Source organism: Sparus aurata, chromosome 19 (genome assembly GCF_900880675.1).
Source record: "Sparus aurata chromosome 19, fSpaAur1.1, whole genome shotgun sequence".
Taxonomy (NCBI): Eukaryota; Metazoa; Chordata; class Actinopteri; order Spariformes; family Sparidae; genus Sparus; species Sparus aurata.
In genome coordinates this window covers 192074-199958 of record NC_044205.1, presented here as the reverse complement: position 1 = coordinate 199958, position 7885 = coordinate 192074, and the positions used below count along the sequence as shown (strand labels likewise).

The 7885-nt window shown below is 39.3% G+C and overlaps 1 long non-coding RNA gene across 1 annotated transcript; it reads left to right on the top strand.

Annotated features, from left to right (window-relative positions):
- Window positions 1-283: 283 nt before the first annotated feature.
- LOC115570144 (uncharacterized) lies at window positions 284-1520 on the top strand. Its single transcript, XR_003981703.1, has 2 exons — window positions 284-724; window positions 1083-1520. It is a non-coding gene; the product is annotated as an uncharacterized LOC115570144 (long non-coding RNA).
- The last annotated feature ends 6365 nt before the right edge of the window (window positions 1521-7885 follow it).

Sequence of the window (7885 nt, the reverse complement as noted above, 5' to 3'; positions counted from 1 at the left end):
ATATACAGTCTATTCTACAAATAATCCACAAGTATTATATATTTCTGATATTACTTATATACAGAGCCGGCCCCGGACATAGGCAGTATAGGCAAATGCTAGGGTCGCCGCCATCCGCGGGGGGCGCCGAAAAGGGGGGAGGAAAAAAAATAAAAATCATAAAAAATAAAAATTTAAAGAATATATATTTTTTATCAGTGCCATTACTACTATTATTTCGAAATATTATATAAGCCCACAGCAATATAACGTAATGGCAAGGACTATAGAGTGGCGTAGTCACGCCCTTCAGTTTCCGGTACATGGGACCTCAGTTGCGAATTATTATGAATGGCAGTCAATGGAGAGATAACAAATATTTTCTGGTCCCGTTTGAATTGTGCTATGAATTTCACATATGTTGTTTGTGGTTTTTAAAGATAATTTTCCATGCAAAGATTACTACAATTTAGCGCGAAGACGCTTGATAATGTTAGGTTTTGTGTGAGGCCGCTTTGTGAACTACAGCCCTTCGCCACTCTCGACGCGAATGATGTACGTCACCACCCGCTCTCTGGCGATCTCTCTGCACTACTTCACCACTTTTTTCCAAGGGGAGGATAAGAGCCTAGAAAGAGGCGAACATCATTATAAGTCGGGGCATGTAGAGAGCTGCAGCTATGCCGATGGGGAGATGGTCGGTCTTGTCCACGCGAGTCGCAGGGAGCATCGTTATAAGGTTTCGGTGAGGGTTACGACTTCGCTAGCTAACTAGCTAGCTAATTGCAAGTACTGTAGTGTAACGTTAGTGGCTAACTTAAGCTCTCGATAAGAGAGTCGGCAAAGTTACCAATTTCTTTAGCGTCTGTTATACCCAGCTGAACATGCAAATACTAATATATCCAAACCCAGTCTGAATCATCTCACATATTTTGCTAGCCAGCTAACTGCCGTAGCTCTAGTAGCTAAATGAAGCTCCCGATATGAGTATGCATCAAATGCCCTCGTCATGGTCAGTGTGTTATCATTGCTAGTAGTGAATGGTGTTAGTCCCATTGTATATTCTTGCCTATATGTGTGTTTTGTTTTCCTTTTCCCTTCAGACTCGTGCCAGGACAGTGGAGACATGACCCTCACTGTGAGCTTCAGCATGGTCCCTTCAAGCGGTGTGCCTGAAGATGGCTCTGAAGAGTATTGTTTTCTCACTCTTCTGGAGACGTCAGCAAATATCTCATAAGATGGACATATCATGTGCGACATGTACAAGACACTTTGTTCTGCCAGTCTTTTGTCCTACACTGTAATTATATCTTTGCAATTAGGCTTAATATCATAGTTAAGCCATTGAAACATCAGGTAAGATTTTTACAAATGAGTGTGTGTGGTGATAAAATATAAAATCACACTCACAGCCCATACAATTTATCTGACATGAATATTGAACTTGAGGATTTGAATAAAATCTAAGTTATAAACACTAATCTAGGTAAATGACTGTCATCTTTCACATTGGGAATAAAGTAAGCGTGTATTCTGTTAAAGACTGTGTCTGATTGTTTTTAAACACAAACATTGTTTTTGACTCAAAGAAACACAGCTCAAGGTCATAACTACAGTCAACTTAATTTATTTGAAATGGTATACAAATCCAAGGCGCTGACTTGCAAGCAGGACACACAGGAACAGGATATGATGGTGCTGAGGAGAGAATATAGAAAGCAAACTTGTGATAAAAATGGAATTAATGCTCACTTAAACTCACTTAAAAAGCTACGCTGTTACATTTTTGGTGTGTAAACGTTCATGTGAGGTCTGATTGATGCTTAAATAATTAATTGCATTAATAATGCCATGATGAAAAGTCACAACATATGCACAAGGCACTATCCCACATATTGCGTGTAATATGATTGACATGGGGTGGTGCATTGTGCACAATTTGAGGGACTGGGAGACTTGTGGACATGTTCGTGGTTGTTAAGTGCTTAATTTGGTCACTGGTCAGTTGTAGATACTGCTGTGTATGCTGACACTGCTAACTGTGATGCAGTAAAATTAATAAAACACTTGACCTGAAAATTCCTGTGTCCATCAGTCCTGGTTGGGGGCTTTAGCTGTTCCTACAAAAAGAGAAAGTGAACAAAGCAGAACATGATTTCTTTTAAAGTCTGATGAAGGATGAGTAAATCCCTTTATTAATTAATTCTTGAAAGACTGATTCAGACACGGTTGCAGTAATCATTTGTGTATGTTATTGGTCTAACTCTAGGCAACAAACAATCCAGTAGAATTTCATGCAAGGCTGGCTGCTGGTCTCCGTAGTTTCAACTCTCTCTGATCAGTCTGATTTTGTATTTAAATTTACAAGATTACAAGAGTGGATTAAAAAGTAAATGTTATCATTACATGTTGCTCACTACCTTCATCACAACTCTGAAGCCAAAGTACTCTTACACAGTCAGATGAAACGTATGGCTATCACAGTATGTGCACCCTTTGGAATTGTGTGGTTTTCTGCACTGATTGGTTATAAAAATGTGGATATCTGATTGTCACCAGGAGCACTGGCTTGAGGGTTTTCAATGAAGACAATTTAAGCGGGACATTTTTTTCTTGCGCTAATAACATGTCACACTGTATGAGCAGTCATGCATAAAACATCTGCACCATCATACCATGCAGAAATCCACACTATTCCAGAAGGTTCACTCTTTTTCTTCCAACTGTGTAAAATAATAATAAGGATAAGGATGTACTGAAACTATGAAAATCAAGGCTAAACTTAATGTTAAAGTTAGTGTTAGCTTACGCCAGTTGTTAGCTGCTAGCTGGGTAGCAGCTAAGTTATCTTTGCTAAATTCGCATATACAAATCTCTTACCGGATCAATTTGAGCCAGCGATTCTTCACATCTGAAGGGATCCGAAAGAAACAACAGCCGTGCCTGCTCGAATGAGGACTGGTACAAAACACACCAGCATCTTGAAATACAGGAACCTTGCTTAGCCACTTGACAGCGGAGGGAAAAGTTGATGACGTGACGTCACATACGCGACATGTAGTCTTTCTCATCATTTTTTCTCTACAGCCTTTAACTGAACAATTGCACAATAGACTGTCAAACTCTTGACATGAAAAAATATCATTTAAACCCACAAACAACATGTGTGTAATCCAAGGCATATAACGACTGGGACCAGAAAATAATTACTTTCTGTCCATTCAATCCCATGTATATTTTACGATCCCAGAGGTCCCATGGGGTCCACCGGAAGGGGCGGGACTTCGCCACTCTATTAACTAACGGAGAAGCCTTTTCTCTGGGTTCTGGCTCGGTGCTCTGTCCTCTGTGAGGGGGGCGGGTCGAGAGGTGAGCTGCCTGAATCTGACCGGACCGAGACCCCAAGACCCAGAGAGAGATTTACTGATGCTGTAGCGGAACCACAAGGTCCAATAGACTGAAACCATCCGGCGCCCAGTGAAAAGAAGGAAAGAAGAGGAAGAAAAACATGAAGAAGATAGAGGTACTGTAACGTCAATGTGATGAAGTGAATGAAATTAATAGTTTAATGATCGTAGTTCCCGTTGTGGGAGCAGAGTGTTAGCTTGCTAGCTTACTTTGGACGATAGCAGCATTGTTTAATAATCAATAAATTGCTGAGTCGACATGTGTTAATGTTACTCCACCTTAAATTCATCAGTGACATTTGGAAAGTTAACATTAGACCTGTTCAGGTGTTATTACAGGTGTCTTTACTGCTTGTATGTCAGTTAATATGCTATTAGTTGTCCATCCCCTTTGTAACAGGTTAGTTGTAAGCCTTTGGTTTATTGTGTCACAGTTTATGTTTGTTAAAGTTTACATCAGTGTTAAAGTGCAGTTAAAGTGTATTACTGTTAATGCACCTTAGCTTTCCCATATCATCATAGGCAAAATATATACACTGCACTTGTACTCCGGTTAGACTGAATTGCTTTTCAATGACAAAGTTGAATGAATCTCATCACATTTTCATTATTACTCTATATTAGTCTTATGTATAGCACACACCAAGCATCTGTTTTTTTTTATTAAAATGTAACATGCAGTGGTCACATATATTTCTCTTCTCTCTTCAGATGCACTCATAACATATTTCACCACCACCAGCCCAGTGACACAGCATCAGGTGCTCCTGTCCCTCTAAGAGTGACACAGCATCAGGACTAAAGGCTGCACCAATAGACCTGCTGACTGGACATCTCTTCTGACTAGTTCACAGAGGACCAGTTTAAATAAAAAAGCAGTCACACATTTCCCAAAAACGAAGATGGGAGAGCAGTGTCCAACATAATTTTTTTTTTCTTACTGGCCCACTTGGCCAGTAGATTCGAGTTTTACTGGCCCCATGTGCAATTTTAGTGGCCCAGCCACGAAAAAATGAAAACAACTGTTTTAAAAAAAAAAAAAAAAAAAACGTATTTAGTGAAATTGTTCCCATTTAATTGTTCAGAGTCTGTCCCTGCAAAATCAGTATGATCTGGCAATGATGGCAAAAAGTAATAGGGGTTTGCATAGTAACAAGTATTAAAATTTCAAAATTGAAATTACAACATATTTAATATTTTGAGATGTATCATTTCTCTCACTCCTATAATTCTGTTATCATTTTTCAGGTGATTGATGTTCTGAAAGCACTGTACAAACAGTACCATTATTTCTCCCGAAGTGGAGTGATCAGTATACCTGGCTGAACCATCGCGGCGGCGTATGTAACGCTGTTACTGTGATGATAAATGACACTTAAATATTGAATCTGTGTCTATAATAACCACACCCTGACATGTAAATGTGACATCATTCATTTAATTTAACTTAAAATATGGACAACTGACTGCATAATATATGAATCAGAAACAGAAATGCTTTACAGCAGCTCCCATTCAAAGTCAAGAATATGCAGAAAAATAGTAATAATGATAATAATAATAATAATAATAATAATAATAAAAATAATAATAAACTATATATATGCTGCATATTTATAATAGAAGCCTACTGCAACTGTACTTTTGTTCACCATTAAATGTTATATGTTATATTTTATACATTATCATATTCTATAATGTTCTGTCATGGAGTACATCACTTCACTGCTAACAGAAAAGAACGCAGCTCACTGCCAGTTGCAGCTTCTTATCGTGATCTGCAGTCTTTGTTAATTTTTTGTCTCCGTGATTGTTATATTAGTACCCATCAAAAATCACAGTTACATGTCAGGATGTGATTATTATAGACATATTCAGTATTTTGCTGTCATGTATCATCATAGTAACAGCGTTACATACATTAGCAGCTGTAAACACATAAAAACATTATAAAACACATCATGTGGTCCCCTTTAAACGCTGGGTGGAGGTGTATATTTTGGTAAATAACCGCCGGTTCCAAATAAATGCAGAGTCTAATTTATTTTGAAAAAACATCAAGGAAGAAGACGTGACCACTGACACTGCACGTTTTTCTTCTTCTCCTTTTTCATGTGTTGTGCCCAGAAGGATGTCAGAGAAGCTGGCGAAGTTTGTGACATTTTCATCCCGGATTTTTGTGATGAGGGAATTAAACGCCTGTCCCAAATAAACGCCTGGTCTGTTAAGTGTTTGAAACAAATAAATGCCCCGGCTATTATTTGGTATTTTACGTTTGTTCCTGCATCATTAGCACGAGCTGAACAATAAATCTAACACAGCAAGAGAGGCGGGACTTAAGGCAGAACAGCCAATCATCAGCCGGTCAGTCCCAAAGCCGGTGTCATGTTTGAAGCAGCAACAGGAGAGGGAGGGGGAGAGGAGGCAGCTGCAGTGAACACAGACACAGAGCGGCCAGAGAAACTGAGCAACTGTAGTGAGGTGTTTGCAAAACAGGAGGTTTTCAAGATGGCGGAGTGAGTGGTAACTTTTCTGCAGGCTCCGGTTAAAATTCCTGTTTTAGTCCTAGAATTGTGAAACTTTCCTGCAACAACCCACAGTTGTGAGCCACTAACTACAAGTAACGGAATATACCGAAAAAATATAAGTGAATATTAAAATATATTTACTTGTGAAACAGCATGCCTGCTAGCATGACCAGGGCCGGTTTTTGCTATGGGCAATGTGGGCGACCGCCCAGGGTGCAATCAATGTGAGGGCGCATGCCCTCACGAAAAAAAAAAAAGAAATCGCCAGTTTTCTAGACTATCGCCGCTCATTTCCCTTAATGGAGTGGGCGCTGGGGCGCCCTCATTGTCACCTCAACTTGCTGCTCAGAGTCATACAGGTTGTGTGTGTCAGACAGTCCCTCCAGAAAAACGCAATTATGCTATCGCATAATTCAATGCATAATCAGCCAAAGTCCGCATATTTATGCGGGGGCAGCATTTTTTCAATTACGCCGCACTTTTGCTGCATAAATTGCAGATTTTTGCGCAAAATACGCAGGGCTTGCATGATTTCATCATCTCCGCCATTTCGTTGCAAAAAAGTCATATATATCTTAGCAGAAAGTTGAAAAGTGTTGCGTTTACTTCAGACAAGAGCAGCCATTTTCCCCTGTTGCCATGGGAATGTTATGAAGTGACGTAATTACGCGACGTGAACATCATCAAAAAGCGATGAACCATGATGAAGCCCGCAACTCATTCTCATTTGCCAACAAAAAAAATCATACTAGTTTCAAAAACCTTACAGTTGTAAGTATATTAGTAGTATGTAAATGTACGGTACAGTAAGCGATGCATTTTGTCCATTGGAAGCACTTATTTTAACAGAAGATGTCTGTTTTGTATAGCTGCCTCTGTAAAACAGGAAACACACATTTATTTATTTATTTTTTATTTTCTTTATTAATTTTTACAGAAGTTGTAGCATATTCCTTTTGTAAAGCTACAGAACTTGTTTGACTCATCAATGTTTTGTAAGTTTGAGCCATGTGTTTATTAAGGTCTGAAATAAAACAAGAACTTAAATATTCCCAGCACTTTCTGTGATGTAGTATGCTGCTTATCATAGGAAGTAATAAGAAATGACTCTTTACATTATGGTAGTAGCCTCGTGAGAGCAGGGTGTTGGGGGAATCACTTTTTTTTCTCTTTTTATTATCAAACCACAAATTTTGCGAGTTCCCGCAATTTCATTGCACAAAATTGCATAAATATCCCGCATATTTCATCGCATTTTTTAAGAAAACGTGCCGCATAATCAAGGATTTTTGCCCGCAACAATCACAAAAAAACTCTGTGTTTTTCTGGAAGGACTGGTCAGAAGAGGCGGGGGCGCCAAGTGATGGTTCGCCCAGGGCGTAAATCTAGCTAGGACCGCCTCTGAGCATGACAGACCACGACGACGACATGGCGGCTCTCCGTGAGGCGTGTGATGAGGGCAACATTGAAGAAATTGAAGTGGATGAAAAGTCATCTAAAGTACTGAAAATAAATTGGACTTATTCGCCCCTAAAAAGCCCGAATCCCAAAAAAATGAAAGTTCGGTGAAGTTGGAAAGATTTTCACAGATTCGAACTTCCGGGATCAATAAATCTTAAGTGAAACGTTTTTCAAACCCAAATGATACCTCTGTCCCACCGTAATAGCATAGACTACGAGCTACAAGGACCACAACCCCGATTGCGCAGGGACCGTCTGCAAATTGCAAGACAAGAGCAATACGCTGCAAACAAAAATCAATAACTTCACTGTTATACAGTACAGAGGCTCCAAAGTCACTACACACACCACGGGTCTCCTCATGGTCATACTACAACAGCTGTTTTGTCAAAGTGTGCCTTTGTATAATTTTGGTGATTTTTTTTATTGGTATTAATCATTAATATCTACCAATATCAATCAATAACTCCACTGTTATACAGTATGGAGACTCCAAAGTCACTACATACA